This window comes from Pseudophryne corroboree, chromosome 8, assembly GCF_028390025.1.
Source record: "Pseudophryne corroboree isolate aPseCor3 chromosome 8, aPseCor3.hap2, whole genome shotgun sequence".
Taxonomy (NCBI): Eukaryota; Metazoa; Chordata; class Amphibia; order Anura; family Myobatrachidae; genus Pseudophryne; species Pseudophryne corroboree.
The window spans coordinates 72917274-72936821 of NC_086451.1; the positions used below are offsets into that span (position 1 = coordinate 72917274).

Below are 19548 nucleotides of genomic sequence, written 5' to 3' on the forward strand. Positions count from 1 at the left end.
AACTAACAATATTTTTTGGGAAGTGTGACCGGACGCCTTTCGTTCACGTTCCGTCCCCTGTGCACAGAATGGAAGGTTAGGTCACACGGGACCTGACCACATAGGGGATTCCCGCTTACCGTCAGTAACCACCTGTTACTGACTCCACCCACTGCGCTGTGGGCGGGTTTATGCTGCCACCACCAAACTCCTAACCTGCCGTAGTGTTTGGAACCACGGTTCTGCTCTGTATGTGCCGACACACTGCGTTACCACACCTGTGTGGTGTTGACGAATCCTTGCTAGGCCTCTACCGGTAACTGGCGGAGGGCGGAACTTGGAGACGTTAGGTGCTTCCCTGGACAGCCGGAGGACGGGGCTATGTTTGGCATAACCCTGTAGGTCACAAGATGAAGCAATCTTCTTGAGGCAGATGTTGTTTATTTGCTCAATAATAGTCTTAAAAAATACTCTTCCCTATTGCTAGGGGCAACAGCATACAGCAAGATGTTCCAGCAGAATGAAGATGGTACAAATACACTCTGGAGGCACGCAGGCCTCCTTTTTATGTAAATTTTCCACACAGCACAACAGGGGGTCATGTCCTCCCTGAGCCCTTTCTATCCAATCAAGATATCTTAGAAAAAACAAATAAATATATTACATTTCAAAAGGAGATAAGTGCAATAAAACAATATCCTCCTTCCTGTCACGCAGACAACGTTTGGTACATACTTGACGACTTTTCAAAAGTGGTTTCAGGGAGATCTGCGCGGTGCCCCGTTGAGGGGGCGTGTCACATTCTGCCAAAGGGGCGTGTATATCTCCACCTATGGGCGTATCTATTGTCACTCAGGGGTGTGTCCTGCAGTGGCAGATGAAACCCAACGTACAAAGCGCAATACTGACTACACACCATCACATCTACATTACACGGCAGGGGAACACACTAACATCACATCTACATTACACGGCAGGGCTACACACCAACATCACAGCTACATTACATGGCAGCGCTACACACCGACATCACAGCTACATTACATGGCAGGGCTACACACCAACATCACAGCTAATTACATGGCAGGGCTACACACCGACATCACAGCTACATTACATGGCAGGGCTACACACTAACATCACAGCTACATTACATGGCAGGGCTACACACCAACATCACAGCTACATTACATGGCAGGGCTACACACCAACATCACAGCTACATTACATGGCAGGGCTACACACCAACATCACAGCTACATTACATGGCAGGGCTACACACCAACATCACAGCTACATTACATGGCAGGGCTACACACCGACATCACAGCTACATTACATGGCAGGGCAACACACCAACATCACAGCTAATTACATGGCAGGGCTACACACCGACATCACAGCTAATTACATGGCAGGGCAACACACCAACATCACAGCTACATTACATGGCAGGGCTACACACCGACATCACAGCTACATTACATGGCAGGGCTACACACCGACATCACAGCTACATTACATGGCAGGGCTACACACCGACATCACAGCTACATTACATGGCAGGGCTACACACCGACATCACAGCTACATTACACGACAGGGCTACACACTGACATCACAGCTACATTACATGGCAGGGCTACACACCGACATCACAGCTACATTACACGACAGGGCTACACACTGACATCACAGCTACATTACATGGCAGGGCTACACACCGACATCACAGCTACATTACATGGCAGGGCTACACACCGACATCACAGCTACATTACATGGCAGCGCTACACTCCGACATCGTACCTACATTACACAGCACGGCTACATAGTGCATACTGACATCACATAGTATAGTGAGGTGATACGTGTGCGTAGATCGATAGAAAGGAGGAACATCCAGCTAGCATTGCAGCAGGGTATAATGATGACTGAGTGAAAACCTCTCCATGTTGCTGCCTCACCCCTCCGCCCATAGCAGTGTTGTCAGCCCCTCTTCATGTCTCTGCCTCCCCTTCCCCCCATATCAGTATTTTCAGCTCCTTTCTTTAGGTCTCTGGCTCACCCCTCCCCCTATTGCAGTGTTATCATCCCTCCTCTCCATGTCTCTTCCTCCCCCCTCCCCCATAGCAGTTTTATCAGCCCTTCCCTTCTCCATGTCTCTGCCTCACCCTTTTGCAGTGTTATCATCCCCCATATCTCTGCCCCCCCCTGCAGTGTTGTCAGCACTCCTCTCCATGTCTCTGCCTCCATCCGCATCCAGCTCTTACCTCGTGTGTCCCTCCCATGCTGTCAGCGAGTGGTGTTGCTGAGTGGGCAGGTCCTTCTACTGCTTCTACCTTCAGGCTCTGTCTGGCAGTTCAGCTTAGCAGCCTCGGCAGGAAGTGAAAGTAAGCACACTTCCTGTCTAGGCAGAGCACGGAGGTTAGTGGGGGTGGTCGCTCCTCGTCTGCTTCTTCATGGCTGCAGGTCCTGATCCGTCGCGCATGTGCAGCTTGGGCAGCGGGGCAGTGAGGAATCCGGGGTTTGGGTTAAGGTTTGCGGGGCAGCAGGTGACTCCAACGTGAATCGGGCGTCTCCCGCGGATTGCGGGAGGGTAGGCAACTATGGTTTGGTATCAGATTAACATTCACTATTGATAAATTTATCACATAGCTTCAAAATACAAATGTTTCTGTCTCATTCACATCTCCAGGCAATCCCAGTGTTTGGGATTACAACAGGAAAGGCTGCAACACAAACAAACAGTCTTCCTTCCTGCATCTGCCATTCAGGGTTCGTATATCAATTAAATCAGGTACATGAAACAGGTTCCAAGCCCAGAACTACTTTACATATGGGATAAGGAGATCCCCCGTCAGTAACATCTCTCTCTAAGGAACTTACACATCAAAAGGTTTTGTCATTCACACCTCTCTGCTAGGACAGGGCCATTAGCATGCCACTTCCTACTGACAGGAGATGATTATTCAGACATCTATAGTAATTGCATTTTTCCTTTAAATACATTTCATTTAAACACGTGTTTCCCTTTAAATATACACTGAGCCTGTGCCCTGCACAGGCTCCACATACCCAGGCACTGTAGTGCCTCATAGCACAATATATATATTACATTTGTAAACATTGTAAACACCTGGCGCCTAGCGCCCTATACATTTAAAATTGGCGCCAAGCGCCCATTGTCCCCATAATGGCGCCGGGCACTAGGGGTTAACCCCTTCAGTGCCACGGCCGCCATTACACATGTGGCCACTAGTGCGGTCCGGCCACACACCTCCCCCCCCCCCAATTCAAGCGGGAAACCATGGAGCCATGTCCCAACGATTTGACTCCTGGTCCCGCAGTCTGTTGGGTTGAAGGGGACGCTACCTGGGGGGTGTAGGCTCCGGCCTAGACAGTTCATCCATAGTGCAGTGGGCCTCTCTTCGTGGGTGCACAATGTTCAAATAGTCCACCTGAAGTCCAAGTTCAAGGCTCCACCACAAAAGTCTGTCCAATTCCCCCAAGGTAGGTTGCAGCCACCTAACAGGTGGGTGGTAAGTCACCACGGTGGGGGGCCAGTTACACACAAGTGCCACCCAAGGTGTCCCCATAATGGCATGCCCCACCTTCCACCATAGCAGTTTTCTGCTCAAACAGGCCACAGGCTGCTCATGCCCATATGGCTCCTCCCGGCTCGGTACTCCTCCCAGTCCGTGCAGTGGCGCAGTAGTTCGTAAAACACAGTCCTTGTCAAGAATGTGCGCCATCCGCACTGGAGCAGGTACCAGAGCCTCCTTCAATGCCAGGAATGCCAACTCGCAAGCGGGTGCAAAGTCCACCGACTTGGGAATGCCCTTCCTAGCCATCTCTGTAAAGGGGTTCACTACAGGACTAAAGTCAATGACGTGTCCGTAGGGCCTTACAGGTTCTAAGGTCAGTACCGGTCTGAGTGATGTGAGCCGGGGACAGCCTCTGGTCGCCTCTGCTTTGGGCCTACCCCTGTTTCCTCCCACATGGTGCCCAAGGCACTGCACCTCCGTCATTCCTATCTGGCAATTGTCTGCCCGAACTGTCAGACCTGCCCTCCAATCCTCCTCTGTCGACCTATGACTCGGGAAACCTACCCTGTCACCTAGGCCTACTCTTTCCTCCTCGTCCGCTACCTGTGCCACAGTGATGGCGGCCAAACCACCAGCCTCTGGATCCTGTGTGGCATCCACTACAGGGAGGCTGCGTGTCTTCCCCGATCTACTGCGCACAGGCAGGGAACCTGCTATGTCCACAGCAACTTGCTGTAAAGGTTCTCCTATGGGCAGAGGCCCAGAGACAACACAACCGCTGGAGTGCCCCAGCTGCCAACGCATGGCACCAGCCTTACAGTTGGTCTGGGCGTCATCCGACATTCCAGACCAGGGTAAGCTCTGTGACAGGCACTTCAGGGTATGGTCTGTCTCCGGGTTACTGTCCAAAGGGGTTTCACTGGCAACCGACACCGGTTGCGCAGGAAAGTATCTGGTCTATCCCCTCCCACTTTCCTGTCTACCCTGTACCTTAACCCTTCCCGCCAGGTCAAACTTCCTGCCCCAACCCTGTCAATGCCGCTGCCAGAGTGGCGCCTCATGCCTTTCAGGGATGGGTCAGAGAGTTGAGCCTCCCCAAACTCCTGCCTGCGGCCCTCAATCTCTCCTAAATTGGGACACACTACAGGGGGATCTAGGTGGGGACTACTAGGGTCTAGGGTCAGTCTGGTAGGGGTCAGTCATGGAAAAGTCAGTGTGGTTTCTCATACTCACCGCCGGAGTTGGCAAACCACTTGGGTCAGGAGCATCATTGGGCACCCCCACAGGATCAAACGAGCTGGAACCAACACCCTCTGCGTTGCTAGGGGATGTAGGCATACCAGAGGCAAAAGGCATGCGGGGTCGATGTGCCGATCTAGCCGCTATAATCTCTTCCTCTGGGCTGGTTGATGCTGTGGTTGGCTGTGCTGGCAGTTGTCTAGCAGCTGTAGTCTTTTCCTCTGGGCTGGGCTGTGCTGAAGTAGCTGATGTCAACGGTGGTTGTGGAACTTGACTCCGGGGAATGGCGCCAGCAAACGTGGTGACGATCCCACCACCCAGGTCATTTCCTAGGACCACATCAGTTGGGAGACCATCCATGATGGCAACTTCTCGCAACTCTGGTCCAGCTCCCCAGTCCAGGTAGACTCTTGCCATGGGAACCTCTTTCTCCGTTCCGTCTGCCAGGGTGACCTTGGCAGTGCGACCCTGCAATACTGCAGCAGGATCTATAAGGTGGGGGCTCACCACAGTGATTGAGGCCCCAGAGTCTCTTAGGCCTTCCCCCTGCAGGGGTCCCACGTGGACCGGCTGCAGGTGCCTCCACATATTGTGTAGGGGCTGTTTGGCCATGCAGGTGACTCTCTCCGCAGAGTGCACCTGTTTCCCGCCACACTCCATCGGACTGCCTTGAGGGGGAACAGTCTCTGTAGGCTCATCTCCTCTCGTCAAACAAGCGATCCGGGCTCCAGCACTCGGATTTGGGGCACGAGTCTGGGGTGCTTGGGATGCAGGACAGTTCATCCTCAGATGTCCGATTTTCCCACAGCCGTAGCACTTCTTCTCCAGTCGTGGCACCGATGATCTCTGATCAGTTGCAGGGACGCTGCGGTGCGGTTGTTGGCCAAGAGCACCCGGGTTGGAAGATGCTTGCCTTTGGGGGTGATGAGCTGAAGAGGGGGGTCCCCTTGGCGGTACAGTCTTTTGGAGCTGGCTGCTGGATGGGCGCTTCTGCCCCTGTGGCCGAATTGCCACATACTTGTATGCTAACTGGGCAGCCATCTTTAAGCTGGGTGGCTCCCGGTCTAGCACCCACTCCTTCACTTCTGGGGCGCACCTGCGGTAGAACTGCTCCCTGCAGATCAGGTCGATCAGTACGTCCCATGTAGTGGCTTCAGAATCCTTCACCCACTTCACCACGTACTGCCGCAGCTGGGTGGCGAACTGCCCATGGGTGCTGCTAGGATTCTTGGGCAAGTCTCTGAACTTCTTCCTGTAAGACTCTGGAGTGATGAAGAATCGCTGGAGGAGGGCCTTCGCAACTTCTTCGTAATCCCCGCAGTCCTCCGTGGCCATTCCTCGATAGGCCTGCATTGCCTCTCCATGCAGAGTGGGCACAAGGTGTCTCACCCACTTGGACTTGGGTAAATCGTGTAGTTTACAAGTCCTTTCAAAAACTTGTAAATGTCCATCAATGTCCCCATCACTGTCTGCAAACTTGGCAAACTGAACGCGTCCCGATCTGTGTACAACAGGTGACTACGGCTCCCGGGGTACCACGGCCTGTGGTGCCCGCTCATCACGCCACATCTGGATGATGATCAAGCGCTCTTGCTCCGTTGCCCTTTCCCCCAATTCCGCTAGTCGATCGGCTAGGCTATCAGTGTGGCCCCCCCTGGGACGTTGGGATCCTGGCCCTGCTAGGGATTGCTGGGAAACATGGCTGCTGTGAGAGGGGGCGGGGCTTGTGGGTCTCACCGATGCCGTATGAAGGTCCACTGGTGGGCCGTCCTCTGCGATGCTGACGCCGTCAGTGCTCTCCACCTCCGCCCGATGGGACTCCTCCAAGCTCATGAGCGCCGCCTTCATGACGCTTCTGGACGCATTGAAAGGGATATCCACACCCTTCTCCTGGCACACGATCTCCAGATCGCCCTTAGACGTTCCACTAAAGTCCGTCATCTTGTGCGTTCTCCTGCGCTGCAGTTACTCCTCTCCTGAGTAACTCGGCTTCTCCAATGGGGTGACCGAAAAGCCGCCTAGGATTATCCCACCGCTATGCCAACAATTTCTGTGACCGGACACCTTTCGTTTACGTTCCGTCCCCTGTGCACAGAATGGAAGGTTAGGTCACACGGGACCTGACCACATAGGGGATTCCCGCTTACCGTCAGTAACCGCCTGTTACTGACTCCACCCACTGCGCTGTGGGCGGGTTGATGCTGCCACCACCAAACTCCTAACCTGCCTTGGCATTTGGAACCACGGTTCTGCTCTGTATGTGCCGACACACTGCGTTACCACACCTGTGTGGTGTTGACGAATCCTTGCTAGGCCTCTACCGGTAACTGGTGGAGGGCGGAACTTGGAGACATTAGGTGCTTCCCTGGACAGCCGGAGGACGGGGCTATGTTTGGCATAACCCTGTAGGTCACAAGATGAAGCAATCTTCTTGAGGCAGATGATGTTTATTTGCTCAATAATAGTCTTAAAAAATACTCTTTCCTATTGCTAGGGGCAAAAACTGTGTTCCCTAATGCACACCGAGTGAAAAATAGTAGTAATATTTTTCACTCGGTGTGCATTAGGGAACACAGTTTTTTCCTACACAGAATTACCCCTCCCTTTTAGCACCTGAGTGACATTACAATCTGATTGAGCAGCTTTCCATTTTGTCTATTGCTAGGGGCAACAGCATACAGCAAGATGTTCCAGCAGAATGAAGATGGTACAAATACACTCTGGAGGCACGCAGGCCTCCTTTTTATGTAAATTTTCCACACAGTACAACAGGGGGTCATGTCCTCCCTGAGCCCTTTCTATCCAATCAAGATATCTTAGAAAAAAACAAATAAATAAATTACATTTCAAAAGGAGATAAGTGCAATAAAACAATATCCTCCTTCCTGTCATGCAGACAATGTTTGGTATTAGATTAACATTCACTATTGATAAATTTATCACATAGCTTCAAAATACAAATGTTTCTGTCTCATTCACATCTCCAGGCAATCCCAGTGTTTGGGATTACAACAGGAAACACAAACAAACAGTCTTCCTTCCTGCATCTGCCATTCAGGGTTCGTATATCAATTAAATCAGGTACATGAAACAGGTTCCAAGCCCAGAACTACTTTACATATGGGATAAGGAGATCCCCCGTCAGTAACATCTCTCTCTAAGGAACTTACACATCAAAAGCTTTTGTCATTCACACCTCTCTGCTAGGACAGGGCCATTAGCATGCTACTTCCTACTGACAGGAGATGATTATTCAGACATCTATAGTAACTGCATTTTTCCTTTAAATACATTTCATTTAAACACGTGTTTCCCTTTAAATATACACTGAGCCTGTGCCCTGCACAGGCTCCACATACCCAGGCACTGTAGTGCCTCATAGCACAATATATATATTACATTTGTAAACATTGTAAATACCTGGCGCCTAGCGCCCTATACATTTAAAATTGGCGCCAAGCGCCCATTGTCCCCATAATGGCACCGGGCACTAGGGGTTAACCCCTTCAGTGCCACGGCCGCCATTACACGTGTGGCCACTAGTGCGGTCCGGCCACAGGAAGTTTTCCAAGTATCCAAAAATATACTGGTAGGTTAATTGGCTCACAACAAAATGAACCCTAGTATGAATGTGTGTGTGTGTACATGTAGTAGGGAATATAGATTGTAAGCTCCACTGGGGCAGCGACTGATGTGAATGGCCAAATATTCGCTGTAAAGCGCTGCAGTATATGTGGGCGCTATATAAATAACTGGTAACAATTAAATATTGATACTAACATCGCTGTCTGCAATACGAGGTTTATTTTTTGCAATATACTCCGTGATATTTCTTCTCTTCTCACTTAGCACAAGACAATATACATGATAAATGTGATTCCTATGCAATAAATTCCAAATGCAAGTTGACCGTGTTTGAATTCATCCCTAGACATATAAGTAAATGATGATTTTGGTATATTACATGTTATTTTATTGTGAACACTGGATTGTCTGCATCTAGCGGCCTAGCGTGTGCACTGCTGCTAAAAGCAGCTAGTGAGTGATCAACTCGGAATGAGGGCCATGGTTTTGCCAATCTGCTAACAAATTTGCTTCTGCGATCAACTCTGAATTAGGCTCTCTATATTGGATGTGCTATTTTCCATACCATTACAGCATTAGCCAAATCATTATACACACCAGATATTCTAACTCAGGCAGTAGCGGCTCTTGCCACGGGCAAGCAGGTTTTTTGCCCGGGTGCCGCTACCCCAAGGGCGCCGCCGGCGCCGTGGCAAGAGCCACTACTCCTGATCCCCCCTCTCCCTGGCTGCAGCAGGCGCCGTGGGTTATGTGGGCGCCCGCTGCAGCCGGTGTCGCTGACTGGCGCTAGAGGTCATAGTATCAGTGCAGCGCTGCTATGGGGGAGACGTAATGACATCTCTCCCATAGAGAGGAGCCGTCAGCGGCCAGAGAGAGGAGCCGGCAGCGGTCCGGAAGCAGGAGCGGGGCTGGTAAGTATTGTTTTTTTGTTTGTTTTTCTTGTTAGCAAGCGGCGCTACTACAGGGGGCACTACTACTAGGGGCACAACTATAGGGGGCACTACTACAGGGGGCACTACTTCAGAGGGCACTGCTACGGGGGGAACAGCTACTGGGGGCAAATCAACTGGGGGCATAGCTGCTGGGGGCACTACTACAGGGGACACTGCTACAGGGGGCACTGCTACTGGGGGCACTGCTACAGGGGGCACAACTAGAGGGGGCACTGCTACTGCGGGCACAGCTACTGGGGGCACTACTACAGGGGGCACAGCTACTGGGGGCACTACTACAGGGGGCACAGCTACTGGGGGCACTACTACAGGGGGAACAGCTACTGGGGGCAAATCAACTGGGGGCACAGCTACTGGGGGCAAATCTACTAGGGGCACAGCTACTGGGGACAAATCTACTGGGAGCAAATCTACTGGGGGCACAGCTACAGGGGGATAACTGTGGCCATGCCCCTTCCCTATGAAGAAGCCACACCTCTATAGCGCGCACCAACTCCATTTTACGGTGGGGGGAGCGCGACAGGAAACTTTCGCCCTGGGCGCCACAAGGTCCAGAACTGGCCCTGAACTCAGGGGTGGCCAACCGGTCAGAGGCACAGAGCCAGAAAAGATCTGTAGTCAAGTGAAAGAGCAATTATCATGTGACCTAGTTGTCACAAAGCCACACCCGATTTTTGTGCTCACACCTTTCAGTATGACGTTTGTAAGAGTATGCATACCTCCCAACTGTCCCGATTTTGACGGGACAGTCCCGTTTTTTCACAGTCTGTCCCGCTGCCCACCCACGACTCGCAGTGTCCCGCGGATGGGGGGACAGCGTCTGTCTCGGACAGAGGGACAGGGGGCATGGCCAGCAGCTCACTGAGCACTGTCCATGCCCCCATGATGACAAAAAAGGGGGCGTGGTTTGCGATTGCGGCATTTGCCACAAGTCCATGCGCCCTACCACAAGGTCACGCCCCTTTACCATTAGGCCACAACCCCAAAGTTGGGCGCACGTTACTGTCCCTCCTTTAGCACATCAGAAGTTGGGAAGTATGAGTATGACCTTGTGTCACAACCCTGTTTTTAGTCATGTTGTACAGTGCGACATACATATAATGCCCTGTATAATGCCCCAGTACAGTGCCACATACATATAATGCCCCAGTACAGTGCCACATACATATAATGCCCCAGTACAGTGCCACATACATATAATGCCCCAGTACAGTGCCATATACTGCCCAATAATGCTCACCACTGCTGTAGCTGGGCTGCTGCGGGATGGCATGTGCGGCTGCTACGGGCTGGTCTGGACGGCTACAGCTGCTGCCCACCTCTGAGTCTATAGCGCATATTAATTATGGCGCTGACCCGTGAGACAATCAGAGCTCGCTGTCTGGCAGCCAATCAGGGGTCGCTGCTGCTGGGCCGTGAGCTCTGATTGGCTCACGGGCCGGCACCCTTAGAAACGCTGCTGCTGCACTCGGGAGGAGTGCATTGGAAGCAGGAGGAAGGGGCAGAGAGCTGAGCCACATGCGGAGGAAGAAAAGCTCGAGAGCCGCGGGTTGGGCACCGCCGCTCTAACTAAACAAAGTGTTTATCTACAGAAAGCTTACTAACAACAATTCTTACCTTAAACAGCAAATCATCCATATCTGTTACATATATATAAAAAAGTACTGAAACAGCGCTGCCACCACAATGTCCGTAGTTGTCAACAGTTCTATCCTTCAGTAAAATCTTTATACTGTATGTGTAGTCCACTTCCTGTGTTTTAGGTGGCAGCCAGTGGCGTATCTATAATGGGTGCAGTGTGTGCGGTGCACACGGGCCCCTGGGTTCAGAGGGGGCCCACACCACACATACTGCACCCATTTCTTCTATACTTACCTTTCTGGTTGTCCGTGTGTGGGCCCCCTCCTCTCCCGTAGCCGGCAGCGCCACTGTTAGCGCTCTAAGCACTAGAGACTCTGGCACAGTGCCAGAGTCTACAGCGTATGCGCAGGTCTCCGAAAAAATGGTTGCTGCGCCATTGTTTAGAGACTTGCGCATGCGCTGTAGACTGTGACAGTGTGCCAGAGTCTCCAGTGCTCAGAGCGCTAACAGTGGCGCTGCCGGCTACGGGAGAGGAGGGGGCCCACACACGGAGACCGCACACGGGTCCTCTCCTCTCTAGACACACCGCTGATGGCAGCCATAATTCTGCTTGGAGACCGTTGTAGTGTAGTCTCAAATGTAGTAACTGGAAAAAAAGGTGTGAAAGGCGCACTCTAGTGTAGTCACTTTTTCATAAAATTGTAAAGGATATGATAATGTGCGTACCGAAATAAACTAGTTTGGGTTTTTTTGTCCCAAAAGGTATAAATGATGTGTGACCACCTTCATACAGCACGGCACTGCAGCTCAAATGACAAAACAGTTTATTCCTGGTTCAACGTTCAACATTCGAGGTCATCCATACCTGTTACTGCCTATACTTTTTGGAGCAAGGGCACGCAGGCCGCTGTGTTTTCACTAGGAAGTGCCGGGCCGCATTGGAATTTATATATATATATATATATATATACACAGACAGACACACACACACACACACACAGACAGACACAGACAGATAGATAGATAGATAGATAGATAGATAGATAGATAGATAGATAGATAGACACATATACACACACAATATTATATATCAGTATACAGTATTGCATAATTGGTGTGGTGCAGCTCTCAGGGACACTTGCTGAGAATTACATCCACTATACAGGAATATAGAAGTGTTGGCTGTGTTATGTGTAAGAGTAATGCTGAGTACACACTACCAATATTTGCTTATTATCACCCTTCTGAGCGATATCACTTGTAATATTGTCCAGTGTGTACACACTATGCTGTGAACGATGCGATCTGCCGCGGGTCATCAACGACATTCCCTGACGATACAATGCTGCCGAATGCACATGGCCTCTGTTCCCTCTCCACCATCGTTTGCGGCATCTCAAGTGTGTATGCACTTGGCGATGCCGCCAGTCCGACGGGACCCACAGCACACAATATCGCTGTGTATACACTATCGTCTAGTGCAGGCCTGGCCAACCTGTGGCTCTCCAGCTGTTATGAAACTACAAGTCCCAGCATACCCTGCAACAGTTTTGCTAGTAGGGAAAACTCTGGCAGGGCATGCTGGAATGTGTAGTTTCACAACACCTGGAGAGCCACAGGTTGGCCAGGCCTGGTCTAGTGTGTTCCCACCTTAATTATTGCGGCTGGTCTGTGGGTTACAGCTCCTAGCTTAACTTCTGCAAAAAATAAATAAATGCAACAATGTAATTTGAGTGACAAGCTGCAGAGATTAACCCTTTCTATGACTGCTGCACACTGATCACACACCCTCTATTCATAGGGCTGATTTCAATTAGGGGAGAAGTTCTCACACCACGAGTAAGTGCAGGTATATACCGCACTTACGGTACCGTTGGATTTGCAGATATTTTCTTGCTATACGCTATATACACAGAAACAAAAAATGTACTGCAGATAAGAACCACATGGCCCATCCATTCTGCCCTTTAGGGTTAAGGCATTAGGGTTATTTTAGGGTCTGTATTAGGGTCAGGGCCAGCAACAGAAATACTGGAGCCTCGGACACTGATATCTATGGGCCTCCCAGCAATCCCCCTTAACTTGGCAGAGGATGGCTTAAAACAACAAAACAGTATACACAAATATATACATACTGTATGAAAAGTGGATCACTTCCCTCTTGTCTGTAGGGGGCGGCATTGGACAGCGGTGGGGCTGCGGGGGCTTCTGTGTGGTGCCTTTGACTCAGACTGTCAGTGAGCCCGGCAGGTGGTTTTCCTGCAGGACTACCTGGCTCTTCGGTGGTGGTGGTGGTGGCAGGGACATACAGGAAAGCACCAGCGCAGCGACATGTGTAATGATGGCAATACAGCATGGACCACAAGAACTTGCCAAAGTGATGGGGTAAAAGGAGGGGGAGGGTTTAGGGGGCCTGTTAATTGTTTTCCTACTTAAATTGAGCAGTTGGAGCATACACTTTAAAAAGCAATTTTGCAGTTGGAGCATACACTTTAAAAAACAATATTGGCACTGTGACCCCGTTTTTTTGTGTCCATGATCCTTGGATCCCTGCTGAATATCGGGGCCCTGCACAAGTGTCCCCATTGTCCCTCCCCCATCGCTGCCTAACAGCTAACTAGTGCTAGCAGCAGCAGCACACTATGGGTCAGTGCACACCAGCACATATAAGAGGAGGAGAAGACCCTGCTGTGGTGATTATGTGCTGCTCTCTCTCTCCTGTCAGGGGTTCCCACAAGGGGGGGTAATGAGAGTCGTCAGCAGTGATCCCTAAGCAGCTACAGCAACTCACTGTTCTTGACAGTAAACTCCTTAGTGTCACCCCTGGCAGAATCTGACAAATTCAGGAGATGTGACCTTCAAAGCAGGGAAACAGGAGATTTATGGCTGAAACGGGAGGGTAGGCAACTCTGCATGTTGCTTGCATATTTAAAATGTGCAGAAAGATTAGAACATACCTGCCTATTCTGCTGGAATGGCCGGGAGGTTCACGAAAATGAGATGGACTCCTGGCCTCCCGAGATAGACAGCAAGTGTCTTGCATCCACTTGTCCACACCACATAATGTCACAGTTGCACTGTGGCAAAAGACACAGTCGCAGCTGCGTTCACCTTTGAATTGGGCCCAATATATATCTATAGCTAGATAGAGAAAGGAATGTGGGGGAGATGTATTATAGCAGCACAATAGCTGCAGGTGTTGGAATGGTAATTTCCACTGACCGTTCATACATTGCCCTACATATCAGTGTGCGATCTTGCAGATGGCAGCGCCAGTATAGATAGGGGAGCACCTCGCCCCTGTCATTTAACACACATCTCTGCAGTAATACATGAGAGAGAAGCAGTATCAGGGCACATAAGGTGCGCTGATACCGCTTCTCTCCCATATCGTCAGTTCATACATCTACTCCTGTGTTCAGACAAATTAGGAGTTTCAAAAACCCATTAGTGCAAGGAACTTTCTAAAGTTGGGAGGTATGTTGCTGCATTATTTAGTATCAAGGCCATTAACCATCAGGGTAACACCACAGATATCTCTAATCCTTCAATCTTTCTATGATAACTGTGAAAAATGGGCAATTTACAAAGCCTAGAAAAGCGTAAGTTTTCCGAGCTGCATCTTTACAGAACATTCTGGGAGAGTAAACAACTACTGTATGCCACACTGAGCTTCCAACAGTCCATAGAGAGAACACTACTGTAGTTACTTGCAGTCTGCAATTTCTTTGTCTTCTTCAACATAACCAACCCTTCAGCTTGTAGCTTTTATACTCCTCCCTTTGTTTAATTTCCCTTTTACTAATGGATCTAAAGAATGTTTTGTGATCATGTTTGCGGACTGTGCATTGTGTTCCTTTTGCACTTTAGCAAGTGTGTGTGTGTGTGTGTGTGTGTGTGTGTGTGTGTGTGTGTGTGTGTGTGTGTGTGTAGCTTTTTCGACTAGTGTTGTAGTATGCTTTGTTGTTATTCCATCCTCCTATGATTACATACCTCCCAACTGTCAGGAATTTCACGGGACAGTCCCGTTTTATGGGGACTGTCCCGCTGTCCCACCCGCTGGCCGCAGTGTCCCGCGGTGGGGGGGCAGTTGGGAGGCTCTGTCTCTCGCTGCCCTGCTTAGCAGAGCATCTATTCAGTGGAGACAGGAGGAGAGGGGGCATGCCAGCGGCTCACAGAGCGCTGGGCATGCCCCCTCAGTGACAAAAACGGGGGCGTGGCTTGCGATTGAGGATCCTCCTGCTAAGCCACGCCACCTTTTGCACAGGCCACACCCCTTTTTGTGTCCCTCCTTGGACCAGGACAAAGTTGGGAGGTATGTGATTAGGTCCTTTTATATTTCTGAAATGCAGCCCTTCTGATCACTTTTGTACAGAGCCAGATGGGATTATCTATATTTTTCTTTTACTAATGTCATTTAATCACAGAGTCTACCGTTTACTTCTGAGCCATTGGAGAAGTTGCCCATGGCAACCAATAAGCTGCTACGTATAATTTTATAGAATGCATTTTACAAATTTTACCTCAACACTGATTGGTTGCAATGGGCAACTCCACCACTCTTTTCACTGCTTCTTGAATAGATCCCTGACTCACAACCCGTGTAGACTCAGCAATATTGCAGCAGTGGAATGCTACAGAGAGGGGTGGTATTCATGTGACCGCCGGTCAGCTGACCGGCAGTCACATGACCTCCTCCACCAGCCCGACGGGTCACTATCCTGATGGTCGGCATGCCGACCAACAGGGACTATTTCCACTTGTGGGTGTCCACGACACCCATAGAGTGGGAATAGAACCCGTGGCGACCGCAGGTCGCCACCGAGCCCGCAGCGTGGCGAGCGCAGCGAGTCCGCAAGGGGCTTGCTGCACGCGCCCCTCCCCGCCGGGATCCCGGCGTCGGTATGCTGCCAGGATCCCGGCGTCGGTAAGCTGACCGGCGGTCAGGAGACCGCCGGTCAGCAGTACTACACCCACAGAGAGAATGTAATGAGCTCCAATCATCTGCAGCCGTGGTTTAATCGCCCTTTTAAATACTGCAGTGAAACTGTGAACCAAATGGTAGCTTATTACATTTCCCCTGCAGCTACACTTGTGAGAACTGAATCTACGATCACTTACTTCTGCGTTGCCCAGTATGTACCCTTACTAATTGGCCTTTAATAGGATTGACTGAGCCAGGGCAGTCGGACACTTGATCCCCTGCTGTAATGACTTAATCCCCTGCTGTATTGTTCTCTGTATTGTATTGCAGCTGAGAACAATAGATGAAGGGTTTATGCTAATAAACCTTGGTGTGCCTAGGTGCAGCAGAGAAGCCTAGATGAGCGTGGTTCCATCTGTATATCAATTTCAGTGGTCTCCTTTATTATTCCTCTGCCCAACTCCCCATCTCGCTCGTCTTATACCCCTTTACCACTGCCGCTAAAAACAAGCTCAGTGGAAAAGCGTTTACCTGGGTCCATGACCCAAGAATCCAACCCGGCTAACTTGCAGGGTTGGTCCCAGGTCACGGTTAGGGTTACCACCTCATCCCTTTAATTCTGGACACACATTACACAGGTTCTGTGGCTGATTAAAACCAGGTGAAATGAAGTCTTGAAGTCAGCCAGGCACAGAACCTGTGTTATTAATGTGTCCAGAATTAAAGAGATGAGGTGGTAACCCTAGTCACGGTGCAGTACAAACAGGTAAGCCGGGTCCATGCGACTCGGGACCTGCTTGCTGCGTAAGGAGAGCCGAAACTAGGAGAAGATCTCATCTCCTAATGCTGGCACTGCACAAGTGAGTGACAACTTACGTCACGACCCGGCAGTCTGATCAGGGTCTCAGCCGGGTCACATTCGGGTTAGAGCCGGCTACAAAATCCCAGGTGCGACCCGGCATTTAAATGTAAAATGTATTAGTGGTCTATAAATGAAGTGGAAAGGCTGTTTCATCATTTTCTAGACTACCCAAAATACTCTCAGGGTCTGATGTCGAGTTGGATGTGTGTTTTTGCTTTGGATTTTGCATAAAATACAGATTTTTGTGCAATGCATGCACTCAACAAAGTATTACTCTCCCACCTGTATGTAGATTTGGAGGCAAATTGCGCATACAGCGCTGAGCTTAGTCTGAGAACAGTAATGGTGTGCTTACGCTAGTGCAACCTAGCCAGACCACATCACAAATTTATATACACTGGATTGGGGGCGTATATGTTGTGGGCCCTCAACCACTGGTGTAAAATATGCTAATATGAATGATGATGGCGACCAGCAGCCACTTCTGATTGGCTGAGTGTCTTTTGATCCCTCCCACTGGCCGAAAACATAATCCTCTTTTGATTCATATGGGAAAACAATGGATGTCTGTAATTATTTAAATGTAATTAGAACGCTTACTTTGCATTTATGGTTGTATGTAATTATAGCTCACATCACAAGATAAATGCGCTTTTAGTAATTTTCTCTAATGTCCTAAGTGGATGCTGGGGACTCCGTAAGGACCATGGGGATTAGCGGCTCCGCAGGAGACTGGGCACAACTACAAAGAAAGCTTTTAGACTACTGGTGTGCACTGGCTCCTCCCACTAAGACCCTCCTCCAGACCTCAGTTAGATTCTTGTGCCCGGCTGAGCTGGATGCACACTAGGGGCTCTCCTGAGCACCTAGAAAGAAAGTATATTTAGGTTTTTTATTTTCAGTGAGATCTGCTGGCAACAGACTCACTGCAGCGAGGGACTAAGGGGAGAAGAAGCGAACCTACCTAACAGGTGGTAGTTTGGGCTTCTTAGGCTACTGGACACCATTAGCTCCAGAGGGATCGACCGCAGGACCCGACCTTGGTGTTCGTTCCCGGAGCCGCGCCGCCGTCCCCCTTACAGAGCCAGAAGCACGAAGAAGGTCCGGAAAATCGGCGGCAGAAGACTTCCGTCTTCACCAAGGTAGCGCACAGCACTGCAGCTGTGCACCATTGCTCCTCATGTACACCTCACACTTCGGTCACTGATGGGTGCAGGGCGCTGGGGGGGGGGGCGCCCTGAGGGCAATAATAACACCTTGGCTGGCAAAATATATATCATATATAGTCCTAGAGGCTATATAGATGTAAAATTACCCCTGCCAGTATTACAGAAAAAGCGGGAGAAAGTCTGCCGAAAAGGGGGCGGGGCTTCTCCCTCAGCACACTGGCGCCATTTTTCCCTCACAGTTCCGCTGGAAGGAAGCTCCCTGGCTCTCCCCTGCAGTCTGAATACTACAGAAGGGTAAAAAAGAGAGGGGGGGGCACTAAATTTAGGCGCAGTATAGATATTATATATATATAATATATATAAAAAAGCAGCTATAGGGAAAACACTCATAGATAGTGGGATCCCAGTGTTATATAGCGCTCTGGTGTGTGCTGGCATACTCTCTCTGTGTGATACGTGCTTGAGCTCACCTGAAGTTTCATGTTCGTCCCGTTGCGGCTCTTCTGGTCGTCCAATTCCTGCCTGTGCGGAGCCAGTTGGAATCTGCGGACACCTGTATAGGACCTGGGCAGAAGGACGGAGATACCCCAGTACAGACAACACCCCAAATGTGAAAGGACCACTACGGTGGGATACAGTAACAAAGATTTATTGCAGAAGGGAAACCGGGTTTGGGGTTAGTAAACCTAATACATTTTGGTTAGAATCATTACCTTTTCCACATATAATTCCCAAAATTAATATAAACATGGCAACATAATGACACAAATGCTTTTTCAGAACTTTAACAATTCCAAGAAGGTATTTAGAAAAGCAGGTTCCATGCAAACTTAGGCAGTACGCTGATTACGCCACAAGGTGGCACTATGAACTCAATAAAGAGGGGTTTCTGGCCCAATGCATATATACAATGGGGCGGATGGAGCTGCAGCTCCAGGCCCTCCATTGGAAATAGGCCCACAGCCTGCCACAGTGAAGGGGCCGGTAAACGCTGGCATTACAATGAGTCACACTGACTCATTGTATACCGTCACCAGCACTACAACCACGGCGACACAGTGCCCCTGCCCCAGGCCAGTCCGTGCATTCAAAGTCCCGGCTGCCGGAGGAGGAGGATCCGCTCTCCACTCTTCTCTCAGGCACCTCCTCCCCCCGGACTACTAGTGGTGTGATGTGCTGAGTGACATGCGGGGGGAGGAGCAATTCTCCCCTCTACTCTCAGCTCCTCCCCCCCAGTGCTAATGATGAGGACTTCCCGGCTGGAGGAGGAGGTAGCAGGCAGCACAGTGCACCGCGTGGCTTCGGCCGCGGCGGGGGTTGGTGGAGGGCAGGCTAACCAGCTGTATCTGGTATCCCACACGACAGTACAGCATAGCAACAAAGCGGACTTCTGACCAATAGGAAGCCCAATCAGATTTGCCTGGAGGCTCCCGTATTTTGCCAGAGTCCCCGGCTACCCAGCAAACTGAAGTGTTTCTCCCGGATTCCCACTGCACGTGCCCTCCAGCCCCCCCTCCTTCCTTACCAGAATTACAGCATGCTTTTAGACAGCCCTCCGGCACCTGTTGATTCCTGCACTGCAGTTTGGAGGAGTTTCTGTGCGATCTCCTTCAGTCACCAGTCCCCTGCATCCACTCAGCTGCTAGCCCAGGACCACAGTAATTGACAAGAACCAGAACCACTGCGGTCCAATCATCCAATCAGTTGT

At 50.4% G+C, this 19548-nt stretch overlaps 1 protein-coding gene across 1 annotated transcript in view; it reads right to left on the reverse strand.

Moving 5' to 3' along the window:
* PIP5KL1 (phosphatidylinositol-4-phosphate 5-kinase like 1) overlaps nt 1-19548 on the reverse strand; it is a 158594-nt gene that overhangs the window by 69542 nt on the left and 69504 nt on the right. The gene's annotated exons all lie outside the window — the stretch shown is intronic.